The sequence below is a fragment of the Callorhinus ursinus genome, unplaced genomic scaffold (genome assembly GCF_003265705.2).
Source record: "Callorhinus ursinus isolate GAN/ISIS: 27379988/994484 unplaced genomic scaffold, GSC_fseal_2.0 scaffold34, whole genome shotgun sequence".
Lineage (NCBI taxonomy): Eukaryota > Metazoa > Chordata > Mammalia > Carnivora > Otariidae > Callorhinus > Callorhinus ursinus.
In genome coordinates this window covers 10,110,083-10,128,888 of record NW_027397096.1, presented here as the reverse complement: position 1 = coordinate 10,128,888, position 18,806 = coordinate 10,110,083, and the positions used below count along the sequence as shown (strand labels likewise).

Sequence of the window (18,806 nt, the reverse complement as noted above, 5' to 3'; positions counted from 1 at the left end):
TGGCAGCTGGTAGCCTAGGGTTGGGGGGTAGAGAAGGGGCACAGTGACCTACTGCTGGCATAGGATGGGAAAGCCTCTGACCTGAGCCACAACTGGACTCAGGCCGATCCACTACAAGACCAAAAACCTCTCCACACACAGCAGCATGATGAAGTGATCGGGTCTGCTGATGGGTAAATTGGGAGTAAAGGGACTGGGTAACCAGTGATGGGAGAAGATATTTCACCACGAGGAGACTGAGATACAGGCCACTGGAAGACCTCTGCTTACTGAGGGGTGGGGAAAACAGGGGAATGAGTTAGATGGCAGAAGGGTGACAAGGATTTGAAGGTGGGCTGTGTGAGGAACAGAAATGCATTTTTAATGTAATTAATGTAATGGGGGTAGAGAAGAGCCACGTGACAGTTTACCTGTCAAATGTATGAGAAAAGGCATACACTTCCGGAGGGCAAAGTGACTGCCAAAGAGAAATCACTTCTCTCAGGGATCCAACAACTGTTCATTGATCTACAGATTTGAATGTACTGACAATAAATTGCTCCCAAATATGGAAATTTTTAAAAAGTCTAGTTCAGGCACCTGGGTGGCTCAGATGGTTGGGCGTCTGCCTTTGGCTCAGGTCATGATCCTGGGGTCCTGGGATCGAGTCCCGCATCGGGCTTGGGAGCCTGCTTCTCCCTCTGCTTCTCTCTCTCTCTCTCTCTTTCTCCCTCTCCCTCTCTCATGAATAAATAAATAAAATCTTTAAAAAAATAAAATAAAAAGTCTCGTTTACTGAGATATAATTTACATATAGAAAAATCATTTTTAGGTGTAGAATTCTATGAATTTTGACAAATATATATACTCATATAACCACCATCAAAATACCCCAAAAGTTTCCCTCTAAGAGGCAGGATCAAGATGGCACAGCAGGAAGATCCTGAGTTCACAACCTCCCACAAACAAACCAGAACCACGACTACATATAGAAAAACTATCTCTGAAAATGAACTGAAGAAAAGATTTTACACAACTAAGAATATAAAGAAAAAGCCACATCGAGATGAGTAGGTAGGGCAATAGTAGGTCTAGTCAGGACCCACACCCCTGGCATGATGACCCATAAGTGGGAGGGATATCACAACTACAGAGACCCTCCTTGAGGAATGAGGGGTCTAGGTACCACCCTGGGCTCAGTTGGGGGGCCTGCACCAGGAAGCAGAGCCCCCATAACATCTGGCTTTGAAAACCAGTAGAGCTTACGTCCAGGAGGGCAGCAGGAAACAGACTGTACTTAAAGGGCTCGCATAATTTTACTCCCTCCAAATCCCAGTGCAGAAGCAGTAGTTTGAAAAGCATGGGGATTAGATGTGAAGGAGATTCACTGACGAATTTTAGGGCATGTGCTAGAGGGGCAGAGATCTGTTGGAACATTCTCCAGGGAAGGAAGCATTGGCAGGCACCATTTTCTTCAGCCCCTCTTCTACCTAGTTGGCCCGGTGGTGGTGAGGGACAGTTCTGACACTCTCCATCTCCTGTGCTAGCACTACTCACCACATTCCAGCATTCCCCTGTGGACTCCCCATCCCCCCACACCCAGGGGGTAGCCTCTGCCAACACCAGAGCAACACCAGAGCCCCTCTCATCCAGTGATCCCTGCCCTGAGGGGCCAGCCTCACACACTAGCAAGTCTGCACTAACTGTGGCTCAGCCTCAACAGGATGGTGCACATAGCTCACCGGGGATACCCCAGAGGGTACCTGGATTAAGTGAACAGGGTGGTTTTATGTTACTGGCTCCAAAGGATACTCTCTACATAAAGACACTTCTTCAAGACCAGGAGATAAAACTGATCTACCTAATACATAAAAACAAACACAGAGAGTTAAGCAAAATGAGGAGACGAGAGAATACATTCCAAATGAAAGAATAAGACAAAAATCTCAGGAAAAGAACTAACTGAAATGGAGACAAGCAATCTACCAAAGAGTTCAAAGTAATGATCGTAAAGATGCTCACTAAGCTCATGAAAAGAATGGAAGAACACAATAAGAACATTAACAGAGAGAAAATATAAAAAAGAACAAATCAGAAGAATGCAATAACTGAAATGAAAAATACACTAGAGAGATCAATAGCAGATTAGATTGTGCAGAAGAATGGATCAGCAATGTGGAAGAGTAGTGGAACCCACACAATGAGAACAGCAAAAAGAAAAAAAAGAATGAAAAAATGAGGACTGTTTAAGGGACTTCTGGGACAACATCAAGCATACTAACATTTGCATTACAGAGGTCCCAGAAGGAGAAAAGGAAAGGGACAGAAAACCTATTTGAAGAAATACTGGCTGAAAATTTTCCTAACCTGGGGAAGGAAGCAGACATCCAAGCCCAGGAAACACAGTCCCAAATAAGATGAACCCAAAGAGATCCACACCAAGACATAATACTATACTATATATCACTATATCGATTATAATACACTATAATCAAAGTGTCAATAAAGAGGGAATCTTAAGGGAAGTAAGCAGAAAACTTATTATGTACAAGGGGACCGCCATAAGACCATGAGCTGATTTTTTAGCATAAACTTTACAGACCAGAAGGGAGTGGCATGATATATTCAAAGTGCTGAAAGGAAAGAACTTACAAGCAAGAATAGTTCACCCAGCAAGGTTATCACTCAGAATAGGAGAGATAAGGGGTTTCCCAGAGAAGCAAAAGCTAAAGAAGTTCATCACCACCAAAACAGCCTTAACAAGAAATATTAAAGGGACTTCTTTAAATGGAAAGGCCATCACTAGAAATAAGAAAATTATTAAAATTATTACAATTATTATAAAGAAAAAATCTAACTGGTAAAGGCAAAAATATGGTAAAGGTAGTGGATCAACTACCTACATAATTAGTATGAAGTTTAAAAGACAAAAGTAGTAAAAATCATCTAGACCTACAATAGAGGTCAAAAGATACACAAAGTAAGATGTAAAAGATGACATCAAAACATAAAATGTGGGTGGGGGGCGAAAATGTATTGCTTTTAGAATGCACCTGAACTTAAGCGACCATCAATTTAAAATAGCTCTGTATACTACCGGATGTCATATATGAACCTCATGGTAACCCCAAACCAAATACCTATAATAGATACACAGAAGGTAAAGAGAAAGGGATGCAAACATAACACTGAAGAAGTCACCAAATCACAAAGGAGGAGAGCAAGAGAAGTAACAAAGAAGATCTACAAAAATATCCAGAAAACAATCAACAAAATGGCAAAAACTACATATATATCAATAATTATTTTAAACATAAATGGACTAAATGCTCCAATCAAAAGACACAGGGTGGCTGAGTGGATAAAAAAAAACAAGACCACCTATATGCTGCCTACGAGAGACTCACTTCAGATCCAAAGACACACAAAGACTGAAAGTGAAGGGATGGGCAAAGATATTCCATGCAAATGGAAATAAAAGAAATTTGGGGTAGCAATACTTATATCAGACAAGATAGACTTTAAAACAAACACTGTAACAAGACACAAAAAAGGGCATTACATAATGATAAAGGGATCAATCCAACAAGAGGATATAACAATTTCAAATATCTACACACACAACATATGGGCACCTAAATACATAAAACAAATATTAACCAATATAAAGGGAGAAATTGACAGTAATACAATAATAGCAGGGGACTTTAATACCCCACTTATATCAATGGATACATCACCCAGACAGAAAAATCAACAAAGAAACAGTGGCTTTGAAAGATATATTACACCAGATGGACCTAACAGATGTGTGTGTGTGTGTGTGTGTGTGTGTGTGTGTGTGTGTGTAACATTCCATCCAAAACCAGCAGAATACACGTTCATTTCAAATGCACATGGAACATCCTCCAAGACAGATCATATGCTAGGCCACAAAACAAGTCTCAATAAATTTAAGAAGACTGAAATCACATCAAGCATGTGGTACACATGGACCACAATGGTATAAACTTGAAATCCATTACAGGAAGAAAACTGGAAAAAAATACAAACATGCGGAGGATAAACAACATACTAGCTACTAAACAACCAATGGGTCACTGAAGAAATCAAAGAGGAAATAAAAAATACCTTGAGACAAATGAAAATGGAAACACAACATTCCAAAATCTACAGGACACAGTAAAAGCAGTTCTAAGGAGGGAAATTCATAGCAATGCAGGCCCATTTCAGTAAACAACAACAAAAAAATCTCACATAAACCACCTAACCCTAAAACTAATGGAACTAGAAAAAGGACAAACAAAGCTCAAGGTTAGTGGAAAGAAGGAAATAATAAAGATCAGAGTGGAAATAAAATGAAATGGGCTAAAAAGACAACAGAAATGATCAATGAAACTAAGAACTGGTTCTTAGATAAGATGAACAAAATTGATAAACCTTTAGCCAGACTCATAAGAAAAAAAGAGAGAGGGCCCAAATAAATAAAATCAGAAATGAAAGAGAAGTTACAACCAATACAACAGAAATATAAAGGGTCATAACAGACTACAATGAACAATTATATGCCAACAAATGGGACAACCTAGGAAAAAAATGCATAAATTCCTAGAAACATACAATCTTCCAAGACTGAATCAGGAATAAATAAAAAATCTGAACAGACCAAATACTATTAATGAAATTCAATCAGTAACCAAAAAACTCCCAAAAAACAAAAGTCCAGGACCAGATGGCTTCACAGGTGAATTCTACCAAACATTTAAAAAAGAGTTAATACCTATCCTTCTCAAACTATTTCAAAAAATTGAAAAGAATACCTCTGAACTCATCCTGTGAGGCCAGCATTACCCTGATAACAAAACCACAAAGCCCACCAAAAAAAAAAAAAATTACAGGCCAATATCCCCGATGAACATAAGGCACAAATCCTCAAAAAAAAAAAAAAAAAAGATTAGCAAACTGAATTCAACAATAAACTAAAAGGATAATACACCAAAAGGATAATACACCATGATTATGTGGGATTTGTTCCAGTGATGCAAGGATGGTTCAGTATCTGCAAATGAATCAATGTATCCCACATTAAGAAAAAGAAGTATAAAAATCATATCATCTCAATAAATACAGAAAAGCATTTAATAAAAATCAATATCCATTTATAATAAAAACTCTCAACAAAATGGGCATAGAGGGAACATACCTCAACATAATAAAAGGCATAGATGACAAAGCCACAGCTAACGTCATACTCAACAGCGAAGAGCTGAAAGCTTTCCCTCTAAGATCAGGAATGAGATAAGGATGCCTACTGTCACCACTTTTATTCAACACAGTATTGGAAGTCCTAGCCACAGCAATCAGACAAGAAAAAGAAATAAAAGGCATCCAAATTAGAAAAGAAGAAAATACCTATTTGCTGTCCTGATTGGCAGATGACATGATACTACATAGAAAACCCCAAAGACTCCACCAAAAAACTATTAGAACTGGGGCACGTGGATGGCTCAGTTGGTTAAGTGTCTGCCTTTGGCTCAGGTCATGATCCTGGAGTCCTGGGATCAAGCCCCACGTCAGGTCCCTGCTCAGTGGGGAGATTGATTCTCCCGTCTTCCTCTGCCCTTCCCCCTGCTCCTTTTCTCTCTCTCTCTCTCAAATAAATAAAATCTTTAAAAATAAAAAAAAAACCATTAGAACAAATAAATGAATTCAGTAAAGTTCCAGGATACAAAATTAATATACAGAAATCTGTTGTATTTCTATAGACTAATAATGAACTAGCAGAAAGAGAAATAAGAAACCAATCCCACTTAAAATTGCAACAAAAAAAATAAAATGCCTAGAATTAAATTTAACCAAGGAGGTAAAAGACATGTACTCTGAAAACTATAAAACATTGATGCAAGAAACTGAAAAAGACACAAATAAATGGACAGATATTCCATACTCATGGACTGAACAAATTAATATTGTTAAAATGTCCACATAAGCTAAAGGAATCTACAGAGTCAATGCAATCCCCATCAAAGTATCCTATCAAAATGGCATTTTTCACAGATCTAGAACACCTAATCCTAAAATTTCTATGAAACCACAAAACACCCAAATAACCAAAGCACTCCTGAGAAAGAAGAACAAAGCTGGAAGTATCACACTCCCCAATTTCAAACTATATTACAAAGTTATAAGTAATCAAAAGATTATGGTATTCGCACAAAAACAGACACATAGATCAATGGAACAGAATACAGCATTCAGAAATAAATCCACGCTTATATGGCCAATTAATTTTCAACAAAGGAGGCAATAATATACAATAAGGAAAAGACAGTCTCTTCAATAAATGGTTTTGGAAAAAATGGACAACTACATGCAAAAGAATAAAACTGGACTATTTTCTCACACCATATATAAAAATACACTCAAAATGACTTAAAGACTTAAATGTAAAACTGGAAAGCATAAAACCCCAAGAAGAAAACATATGCAGTAAGTTTTTGGACATCAGTCTTAGCAATATTTTTTTGGATTGGTCTCCTCAGGCAAGGATAATAAAAGCAAAAATAAACCAATGGGACTTCATCAAACTAAAAAGGTTTTACACAGTGAAGCAAACCATCAACAAAATGAAAAGGCAAACTAATGAATGGGAGGTATCTGCAAATGATACATCCAATAAGGGGTAAATATCCAAAATACATAAAGAATGCACACAACTCAGCATCAAAAAAATGAACAATCCAATTAAAAAACAGACACAGGACCTGAATAGACAGTTCTTCAAAGATGACATACAGATGGCCAAGAGGCACATGAAGAGATCACTAATCATCAGGGAAATGCAAACCAAAACCACAATAAGATGTAACCTCACATCTGTCAGAATGGCTAGTATCAAAAACAAGCAAACAAACAAGAAATAACAAGTGTCTGACAAGGATGAGGAGAAAAGGGAACCTTCATGCACTGGTGATGGGAATGCAAATGGGAGCAGCCACTCTATGGAGGTTCCTCAAAAAATTAAAAATAGAATTACCATATGACCCAGAAATTCCACTTCTGGGTATTTAACCAAACAAAATGAAAACACTAATTCAAAAAGATACATGTACTCCTATGTTCACTGCAGCATTATTTACAATAGCCACAGTATGGAAGCAACCTGTGTCCATCAATAGATGAATGGATACTGAAGATGTGGGGTGTGTGTGTGTGTGTGTGTGTGATGGAATATTACTTAGCCATAAAAACAATCTTTCCATTTGTGATGACATGGATGGACCTAGAAGATATGCTAACTGAAATAAATCAGAGAAAGACAAATACCATATGGTTTTATTTATATGTAGAATTTAAAAAACAAATGGACTCAGAAAACAGAATGGTGGTTGCCATAGGGACACGTGTGTGTGTGTGTGTGTGTGTGTGTGTGTGTGTGTGTGTGAGGGTGGACAAAATAGGGGAAGGAGATTAAAAGTTACAAACTTCTAATTACAAAATAAGTCATGAGAATGTAATGTACAACATAAGGAATATAGTTAACAATATGGTGCGGTGCCTGGGTGGCTCAGTCGGTTAAAAGTCTGCCTTTGGCTCAGGTCATGATCCCAGGGCCCTGGGATCGAGTCCCACATTGGGCTCCCTGCTCAGCGGGGAGCCTGCTTCTCCCTCTGCCTGCTGCTCCCCCTGCTTGTGCTCTCTCTCTCCCTCTCTGACAAATAAAATCTTCAAAAAAAAAAAAAAACCCAAAACAATATGGTAACAACTTTGTATGATAACTGATGGTAGCTAGTTTTATGGTGGTGATCACTTCATAATGTGCACAACTGCTGAAACACTTATGTTGTATACCTGAAACCAAGATGATACTGTATGTCAACTACATTTGAATTAAAAAAAAATTCCCCTCATCTCCTTCGTAATCCATTCATTCCCTTCTCCCCTGCGTTCTGCCTCAACAGTTTTACCTTTTCTAGGATGTTCTATAAATGGAGTCATATATTACATAGTATTTGGAGTCTAGTTTCTTTGAGTTAGCGTAATGTATCTGAGATTCATTTATGCTGATGTAGGTGTCAGAAGTTCCTTTTCACTGTGGTGTAGTATTCCATTTTATGGAAATACCATAACTTGTTCATCTGTTTGCCTCTGGGTGGACATCTGGGTAATTGGGTAGTTTCCAGTTTGGGGAAATTATGAATAAAGCTGCTATTGGCATTTGTGGACAGGTTTTTGTGTGGATGTATATTTCAATTCTCCCAGGAATAGGATTGCTAGGTTGTATAGCAAATGTTTAATCTTATTTTTTTAAAAAAGGTGCTAAACATTTTTTTTAATTGAAGTACAATTAACATACAGTGTTATACCAGCTTCAAGTACACAATATGATGGTTCAGCAATTTTATATATTACCCAGTGCTCATCTAGATAAGATAACTGATGGTAGCTAGTTGTATGGTGGTGATCACTTCATAATGTGGGGTGATTTTAATCCTCTTCACCTATTTCACCCAACACCCCCATCCAACTCCCCTCTACAAACCACCACTTTGTTCTCTGTATTAAGAGTCTGGTTTTTTGTCTTTTTTCCTTTGTTCATGTTTTGTTTCTTAAATTCCACATATGAGTGAAATCACATGGTATCTGTCTTTCTCTGACTGGTTTATTTCACTTAGCATTATAGCTTCTAGGTCTAGCCATATTGTTGCAAAAGGCAAGATCTCATTCTTGTTTAAACTTTTTCAAAGTGGCTGTACCATTTCACATTCCCACCAATATGTACAAGAGTTCCAGTTGTTCTGCATTCTCTCAAATACTTAGTATTGTCAGTTAAAAATTTTCTTTACTAAAAACATACTTTTCCTTTATTTTAGTGGTGCCTAATTGTGGTTTTAAATTTGCATTTCCCTAATGATAAGCAACCTTTCATGTGCTCATTTACCATCCTCATAGCTTTTTTGATGAAATGTCTGTTCAAATTTCTTTTTTTTTTTAAAGATTTATTTATTTGAGAGAGAGAGAATGAGAGATAGAGAGCACGAGAGGGAAGAGGGTCAGAGGGAGAAGCAGACTCCCCGCTGAGCAGGGAGCCCAATGTGGGACTCGATCCCGGGACTCCAGGATCATGACCTGAGCCAAAGGCAGTCGCCTAACCAACTGAGCCACCCAGGCACCCTCTGTTCAAATTTCTTAAGAAAATTAATTAAATTAAACCCACTTTTTACTTTTTAAAAAAGATTTATTTTAGAGAGTGAGTGAGTGTGGGATGGGTGGGGCAGAGGGAGAGAGAGAATCTTGAGCAGACTCCCCACTGAGCATGGAGCCCAACGTGGGGCTCCATCCCATGACCCTGAGATTATGACCTGAGCCCAAATCAAGAACCGGATGTGTAGCTGACTGAGCCACCCAGGTGCCCCAAATTAAGCCCATTTTAAAAATGACTGTGTTGTTTTCTTATAATTGTGAGAATTCTTCATATATTCTCAGTAACATTCTTCTATCAGATGTTTTCAAAAGATGGAAAAGTTTTTTAAAGATCCCAGTGAGTTTCTGACGAGGACAGAAGACATGAGGTTGGTGTGGAAAGGCAGAGGGCTGTGTGACTGACCACCTGGGCCCACCAGTGGCTAGGTAAAGAGTTCGGTGCTTGCTGGGGCCCGGCTTCTCGTGGAGTAGCACCAACTGTTCATCTCGGCAACTTTTTGTTTGTGTTTTCTTATTTACGTAGGGTGGGCAGCGATTTTATTTTTTTACCCTTAGAACACGTGAAAAGCCTGTTTACTGTCTTTCAAGTCTAAATTTGAAGCTCCATGAAAGCAGAAATCATCTTTGTATGCCCCCCAGCACAAGAACAGAACTTTACACATAACTGGCATGCAGTAAATGCAGGTGAACTGCCGTAATTCTTAGTGCTCTATAAAAACTCAGCTTTGATTTCTATTTTCAGCAAGCTGAACTACGAGAAGCAAAAGAAATCTTCCATATTAGTGTTATAAATGTGTAGCAACTTCCTTAAGCAAAATGAGTGGTTCAATTTTCCCATCCTTTTAGTTTTCCCCAGTGCAGACACTGGGTTTTTCTTTCAAAATTCTTTACCTGAGCCTGAATTAAGCTAGTAACTCTATCTAATATAAAGTCATATTATATTAGAGTTGCTCTACTGAGCTGCATAAACCTGCTTTATCTGTTGAGAAAAGGCATATTTTATCAATGGGTCAGATAGAAAATGAAGATACTCAAAACTTGATTATATGTTCCAATGGTCTTCACTTCTCAGATTTGCATCTTTTGCTGTTAGTGAAATTTGGGTGGGTTCTTTTCCTTAATAACACTGATTTCTCAATTTCTCTTATGTGCACTATTTTGAAAGGCTTAAATTCCAGACACTGAGACATTAAAATTAGGAACCAGTCAAGAATCAACCAGAAAAACTTGACGTTTGGGCATGGTAATCTGTAGTTCAATCTAACCAGCTCTTAAAGCTTCTCCTTTCATAATTCAACACTCCTGACTGTGTACATTAGCTGATTAGATGTGCGAAGATGGCCACTCTGAGTGAGAGGGGACATAGCTCAATTTGGATCCGGCATAGGGGACTTTCCCTAGAATGATGAACAGCCAGAAGCCAGGTTTCTAAATAGTCTCGTTTCCTGCGTCTTTATCATATTCACACAGCAGCCTGTGCACAGCCACAGCCCAGGTCTGTCTTTCTGCTAGGAAAGACCGGAGTCCTTGCATTCCTAATCTACCAACGTGTGCAGTTCTTGCACTTTTAATTTATGAGTGTTTGGGGGGAACTCTCTGACTTGGGAACATACTGGCTCGGTCTAATGCTTGGAGATTATTAAACTTGGAGCTATGTTCCACTATCAAGTCTACAGATCTTTTATTTAGAAGATATGGTGCTCTAAATGCACAAAGAGCTCCCTGTCACCTTCACATTAAAGCCCCTAGTGCCTGGTAAATGGAATTATATAGCTGTCATCTCCTTTCCCCAAAGTTTTAAGAGTACAATGGGCTCATTTTTTCACACTCCATCCCAGCTTCAGAACTAAGAGGCCTACTTTGTATTGATTTAAGGTCTCAGAAATAAATAAACCTGCTTCACTGCTGTGATTCACAACAAATTCATGATACACTATTGCATGATATATTTCAAGCTCTTGCTCTGGCTCTCTTTTTCCTCTGGTGAGTGATGGGGGAGGTGGGAGGTAGTGGGGAGCTGCAAAGCTGACAGCCTGATGGTTATTGGAGATGGCTGCTGACTGCAAATCCAAGAACAGATACTGTTGGAGGAGTATGGTTCTTTTATTTATTTTTTTTTAAACTGGGGGGCAGGGGTGAGAAGCTAATTTACTTGGGTTTCAGGCTGGGGCTGGGGAGAAGAAAGGTTAAAGGGAGGAGAGAAGGGTAAATGGAATAGCAAAGCTTCCAGTGAACACTAATTTGCAAAGACAGAGCTATGAACATTTATAGAAGGAGAGAAAGGTGAAGAAAATCCAGCATAAGAAGGTGTAACACATGACTGACTGGAAAATGAAGAAGCTGAGCTGCTCTGCCTAAGGGATCATGCTCACAGTCCTGAGAGGGCACTTAGCTTGAGTTCAGGGACAATGTTTTGTTAGAGGCAGAAAGTGCAGAGACCCTGCATGCCACAGAACCTGTGAGAGGCATTTCTTCACTCCAATACTCAAAAAGCAGCACAATCCTGGAAGTTCAAATGGACACTCTGGAGATAGGGCAGAGAGATGACAAAGGTGCACACACAGAAAGTGAGCCGGAGACTGCTCACTGAGGTGAAAGGGAAATACATTCTAGCATTTTAGATTTGGTTGTATGCCCTTAGGGCTTTAGAGTACCTCAGTCTACATTACCTTTACTGATTGCTGAAATAAGTACTACCTAACTTTGGACCCAGTGAGTTTTAACCAGTATGTAAATACACAGCACCCAAGAAAACATCCTCCAACCATGTATAGGGTCAACAAGGCAGGTGGTGGGGAAGTAGGAGATAATCAGGCTCATAAAGCCTTGCATAACACTGTGCAGCAGACCCCCAACATTCTACAGAGTACATCCAAATGGTGTAAGTTTTAGCTGTTTCTCTTGTAATTCCTACTTATTTCACAGTTTTGGAGGGCAAGAATGTTATTTATTAATCCAGTTTCCTTTCTATCTTTGGATAGCATTTTCATCTTTACTACATTTGTTCTTAAGACAAGGCCAGACTCTGAAAGCAAAGTACATAGGAAAGATTTTGGTTCCACTCAATTCCACACATTGTTACACCACAACACTGGGAGCTGCTTTGCTAATTTTGAACATTACTTTTTAAGAGGAATTGGTCTGTTTATGCAAAGGAACAGACTATAGCTAAATGTAAGAACTTCATATAGATGAAAGGGATTGGGCCATAGAGTACCGAGCTCCCCTTCTGTTGGGTTTTTCAAGCATAAACGAATGAATATTTGGCAGTGGTGTTACAGGGGAAATTCAAACAATGGTTGGGTGGTTGGACTCTTGGGGATCTTCCACTCCCAATAATTATAATTCTATGGCCACTTGCTGTCATCAATAGTAACAACATTACCACCATCACTACTATGTGGCATTTATGTTTTTGTAATACGGATAAGAAATGAGATGAACAAATTTTTCAATAATTATGCTTTACACTCCCATTCCTAATCTTGCTACTATGTAATAACTTCACATATCACTAATATGTAACCTTTCTAGTATATCACGCCCTAATATGTAGCAATTCTTTTAGATCCTAATCACCTTCATCCCCAATCTATCCTCTCCCTGCTCCAGCCTAACATGGTTCCCTGGATACAAATTAATATACATCTTCACAGCATAAGAGAATACTAGAAATTAAAGAGAATTTAAGATAAACAGATCCTCTGGTCTTCACCTTAAGGTGGGAAATGTGTTTTATAAAGAGGAAATTGAGGCCCAAATAGATGAAAGCCCAAAGTTACTTACCTAGTAAATGGCAGGGAGGGCAATGATCAAAAGTTTTTGTTTGCCTTTTTTTTTTTTCAATCTAAAGGTTTTGTAACTTCAAGAAGTTTGAGCAAATTTTAAGAGGCTGTCAAACAGGATAATTCCTGAGTCTGTATTTAATGCCTCAGGCAGGGCCTCAGAACTTTCACTTCATCTAAAAGTTCAGTATTGATACTTATTTGAGGTTCTCCCAAGTCAATAGTCTCCAAGCCACCATACCTACACAAGGCTCTCTTGGTCAGAGGCAATGTCTCTAATGGAGCTCTGAAGGGAAATTCTACCCTGCAAGATCTCCAAACCAGAGGATCAGGCTGAGGGCAGATCACAATGACTCACTAATGGAGTCAAACGCATCTGAGGAACCAAGGTGAAACATAAAACAACCCCCTGAGAAACTACCAAACCTGAGGAACATCAAATAAAACATAAAACCACCCCCCAAACGGGGTCAGGTTTGCCCATGTGTTGCATGTGTGTGTGTGTGTGTGTGTGTGTGTGTGTGTGTGTGTGTGTGTTGGAGGTATGGGGGAATAGGGTTTAAAAACTAAGGAGATGTGCCCATTGCAATCCTTTCTGACAACTCATTCATAATACTAAAATGAGGCTTACTCGGAAAGGCTCAAATGCCTTCTTTAAAAAGGAAAGCAACCCCATCTGGAGCTTCCAGAGTACAGGGACTGTCTATTGTGAAAATAGGTAGTTAGGGACTTCTAAAAATGCAAATTGCTGGTCTGATCCTTAGAGTGATTATGGGCTATTGTATCAACAAGTCCTTGGGGACTCCTGTAGACAGATGACTGACACATATACTACCCTATCAGGACTGAACATGGTGCCTCTGACGTTAATGGCTTTCCAAAGTGCGGTGATTGTCTTTAGATAACATCTATTGGGAAAGTCAATTCATGAATGTACTGCCGTGGCGAGGACTGACATCTAACATTTTCTTAAAGGAATTTTTGCCCTCAAAGGATCAGAAAGTATTGAGAATGTTGTGTTTGTATTTCCTTTCCAGGGCCTGGATCATGAGTTGCAATGAGAAAGGACTCTATATTCATCTTAGGGAACACTACAACAGTGTCAGTGATTTACTTATATTAACTCATTTAATCCTCACAAGACCTGGTAAACAGGTACTATTATTATCCTCATTTAACAGTTAATACAACTGTAACCCAGAAAAGTTAAGAAAATTGCCCCAAGGTCATACAACTAGTAGGTGGCAGAGCCAGGAATTAAACCCAGGTAGTTTGGCTCTAGTGTCCACGCTCTTAATCATCCCAGCTCTTTAAGTTATGTGAAAGTTACAATGCTGACTCACGGCAAGAGCTAAATTATCCCTCCTTTAAAAAAATATATATATATATATTTATTATTTTTTTAAGTAATCTTTATACCCAATGTGGGGCTCAAACTCATGACCCCAAGACCAACAGTCACATGCTCTACCGACTGAGCCAGCCAGGCGCCCCTCTCTCCTTCCCTTCTTGAGCCTCCATGACTCTCTTCATGTTGTGTGTCACAGAGTCATGGGGGAGTACAGAGAATATACAGTACAGGTCCCTGGTCCTAGGGGCTTGTAGGAGGAACTCCGATACTGTATCCAACTAAGTGAGCAACAACCTCACATTTCATATTGCACAGATACAGAAAAATATGTTTGGAAACTGAGATCCAGAGAAGGACTCCTATCAAGTCTCAAAAGCAACATTAGAATTAGGGACCTACAGCCCTGGCATATATAGCCTAGCCACACGACCATATAATCTCTTTCTTCCTGGCAGATTCAGTAGAAACAGGGGTAAGGGAGACGAGATTATGGGATTTTTTTCCCCTAAAGGAGAAGCTTTAAAATGTCACATATCAACTCCTGAACGGATCTATAATCCATCTATCACAGCCACTGGCACATGCCTACCTCCATAGACAGTTAGGACAGGCTATAAATCGCAAATTCTGATTTCTCTGTGTATACCTCACCAAGTCTGGGGGATGGACTGAGAACTAGCAGCTCTCGTTTACATCAGTGTTCCCTTACAGTACTAGTCCTTTGAGCCTACCTACCACCAAATGTCATGTTAAAGATATTGCGTAGAAACAGAGAACAGAGAGTGGGGTGCGGGAAGTAAATCTGAAAGTTCCTGGATATATCCAAGGGCACCTTGGCTTAGGAGTTTGTGGCTATACAAACTGTCCCAGCCCCTTAAGGGACCATCTTACCAGTGCCCCGAGCACATACATTGCTGTCTTTGCCAGGCTAACATGACATCCTCCAAGCAGGGTAGTTTGTCCCATCCATCAGGTCTGCCTTACCACTCAGTGAGGAATTCTGAGCCATCTGCCACCTACAGCCTACAGTTTGTAGAGCTAGGAACCTATGGTCTTCTACCTTGGTGACATGACATAGCAGACCCTTGGAAGCTTCTCTTAGTTATGTTGTCATGCTCATGACTTTTGCACGCAAAGGAAAATGACCAGACCATCTTCTCTTCTCAGGCCTTGTGGACACTAAGCACAGGGAACTGAGCCCATCTTGAAAGAAACTTGGGGGACATGGAAATTCATGTTCTCATGCTGATTTAGTCTCTGCCAATGGAACCAAGTTGCTTTACCTCTGTTTTAGTCTTCCCATCTGTAAAACGGTCCTGACACCACTAGCTCACCCCAGAAGGTCGAAAGTAGCTGGACTGATGTTCTTGATTTAAGTTTCAAATAAAGTCATCCAGACTGCTTCTAATCACCAGCCCACTGCCTTTAGCTCACATAGCAAATCTGCTTCTGCAGCACTTAAGAAAACCTAGATACCGCATTTCTCAACTTGGTAATATTCTGAACGTTTTACAAATAACTATGGGTAACCAAGAGCAAGACAGACAAGGAAAGAGATTATACAAATACTGAGATAACAAGGGGAAAGGGACAAAAATACACATGTGGGAAGCACTTTCTGGTTTTGGAACAAAAGACACAGTGGCAAAGGATGGTGCCCATGAATAAAATGTGTAAATGTATGGTAAAACCACTGAAAGTAAAGAAACAGGAAACCGCTAGAATATTTATATTTTATTTGCAGGTTACTACTGTTGGTTACAAAAAGAAAACCTTCAAAAAGTAGGAGTCTTTGGAAGCAAAAGGTAGGAAGGTCTAAACTAATTAAAAACAGGTCGGCTAACGACAGGCAACATCACATGTGCAGTGAGATGGAGTGTGGCCATAAAAGCTTGACGCATACATGCAATGTATTAAGTTGGGAATGTGTGTCTCTCCAGCTTCATATCTATTAAAGGAACAAACAATTTACATGTTGCTGTATTACAGGAGTATGATATGTGGTGTGTCAACCCTTTCTCTTCAAATTGAACTATGTTAAGTCAAATCAGTGATGGGGTGTGGGGGTGGGGAGGGGAGGAGAAAAGCAGGGAGAACGAAAGTTTCAAAAAATCTCTGCCTCAGCAAAACTTTTCATTAAAATTTTAGACAAATGATCTCTGTGTCCTTCTCCCTTGCTGCCTGGGGCTCCATGCTATTTCTATGCAAATAACAACCTCGTGGTTTATATCTTATTATTTCCACCGGAGCTGCAGCGACATGACCTGAGACGTGTAAGAGGTGGGGGGGGGGTGTTGGAGAGGAGAGAGAAAGAGAGAGAGAAAGAGAGAGGGAGAAAGGGAGAGAGAGATGGAGTGGGTGTTCACTCAAGTGTGAAAAAAATATTGTCAGGAGTGAGCGTCAAGAACAAAAAAAAAATTGCAGGGATAACGTGTTTATTTCAGTCCCCCTACCCCCAACCCCCACCCAACGCCCCCCTTGCAAACCGGCACCTTTTAAAATTCATTGGGCATCAGGCGATCATGCACAATCCATCTGCTTTCACTTTATCATTTGCATTTCATGCCTCCTGGCTTTTGATGTGCTGATACTTTGATGCAGTCAGGAGACGCGCATTATCATTATTTCAATTTTCAAAGGGGTCAACGGGATCGGCACTTGCACACACAGATTTCTTTTTTCCTACAACCTCTGCACACCCCCTCCCTTCCTATTCTTCACCCCAATGTTTAACATAAAGGATGAAGACTCAAAAAGGTGGGGGTCAAATGTTTACAGTCTCAAAGCTTGCATATACCACCTACATTTCCAGTTTGCACAGGTATGCACATACCCGAACAAAATGGTCAAGGCTTAAGAAGGCTCTACAGTGTTTTCAGACACACACAAAGACTTCCTCACACATGGATACTCAGGGAGGCACACAGAGAGAAAGAGAGGGATCTAGAAGCAAGATACAGACACAAAGAGACAGGGAGACCAGCACTCACCCAGGAAGAGACTCACAAAGTGACCTGCACACACCCATAGAGACAGAGAGATTCCTACAGAAAGGCAAACAGAGATGTCGAAAGACACCACTGTACACAAAGACAGAACACGCAAAAGGAGTGGGTCGGAGGAAGCGATCTAAGCGCACAGCTTCCATATAAGTGTCCTTTTTCATACTGGATAGGCGAAGGGGCACACAGGACATTCTGAATGAATCTGCATGAAATCGGGTGTCTTCCAACAACATGTCTGTGTACTTAAGAGGCACTGACGTGAAGACAGTGAAGCAGGCAGAGCAGGATTAGGTAACCTCTATAACTTGATCACTCCCTTCAGCTACAAATGATCATGTCCTTCTGGAAAGGAGCATTGTTTGGTAAGTTACAGCTACAGCTTTCCTCGTCTTTTCCCTACAACTACACTTCTCCTTCAACAGGCAGCCCTGTAGGCGAGGAAGAGGGGGAACATGATAAATCTGATCAGAACAATTCAACCAGATTTTAAGAAAAATTCCCTAATGCTTTCTTTATGGCACAAATGAAATTCAACTAGCAAGTTTTTAGGCAAAAAACAAAAACCCCCAGCAACAACATCTTTGCTTTTTGTATTATTGTATTTTTGTATTATTCTTTGTGTATAACACGTTATTAGGGAGAAAATAAGAAAATGTAATGAAATACATTTCAGAAATTAGCTCTTTGTCCAAGTATGGGAACATAATAGGAATATAGGTGTCTTCTTTAAATTCCACCCTTACAGATAACTGCACCTACAATTCTTTCAACATTCATCAATAGCTCGTCCTAAGAAGGTATCCAAAAGAGCAATTTAAAAAAAATTAAGACTCAGCAGTTTCTCCCACTGCAATAGTCTCCTTGAGTAGTGGCAGTTCACAATCTTTATTTCTAAGCCACTTTCCAAAAAGGGAGTGGGCTATCCAAGTTTGCCATCGTTAGCACGGCTTTGCCTATCCTTGGAGGGAAAAGCAAGCCCAGAGAAGGATACAGACCTTATATGAATGTAGAGAGCAAACTGATCACATCAAACGATTGTCCTCATTTCTGACAACTCCAAAAGCTAATTGGACCAATGGATGTATCAGCTTTTAAAAAACGAGATAACAGAACACTTGATTCCTATCCTTATACTGGAAAGTCAAGGCATGATAAAGTTTGTGCAAGTTTAGTAAACCCAGTATCCGATACAATTCAATGTGCATATAACTCAAGATAAATCACCAAATCATTTAAGAGAGAAGAAAAGGGAACTGAAGTTGTAATGAGGACCAACACTTTATGCCAGGTGCTAGGTACTTTTACTTATGTTTTCTCATGTGATCTTCACCACATCATTTAAGCTTGTAAACTATTATCCCCCTTTGACAAAGAAAGCAGAGGAGCTGAGAGGTTATATGAGTTGCACAAGGTCAGCCAGCCAGTCCCAGACTATTACATATTCCTGGCTCTGGAGAGAAAATCATTTTCCTATGTCTGCAG

The 18,806-nt window shown here is 39.7% G+C and overlaps 1 protein-coding gene across 11 annotated transcripts in view; it reads right to left on the bottom strand.

Moving 5' to 3' along the window:
• The window catches only part of ACACA (acetyl-CoA carboxylase alpha), a 294,702-nt gene that overhangs the window by 47,607 nt on the left and 228,289 nt on the right, over positions 1 to 18,806 (bottom strand). The gene's annotated exons all lie outside the window — the stretch shown is intronic.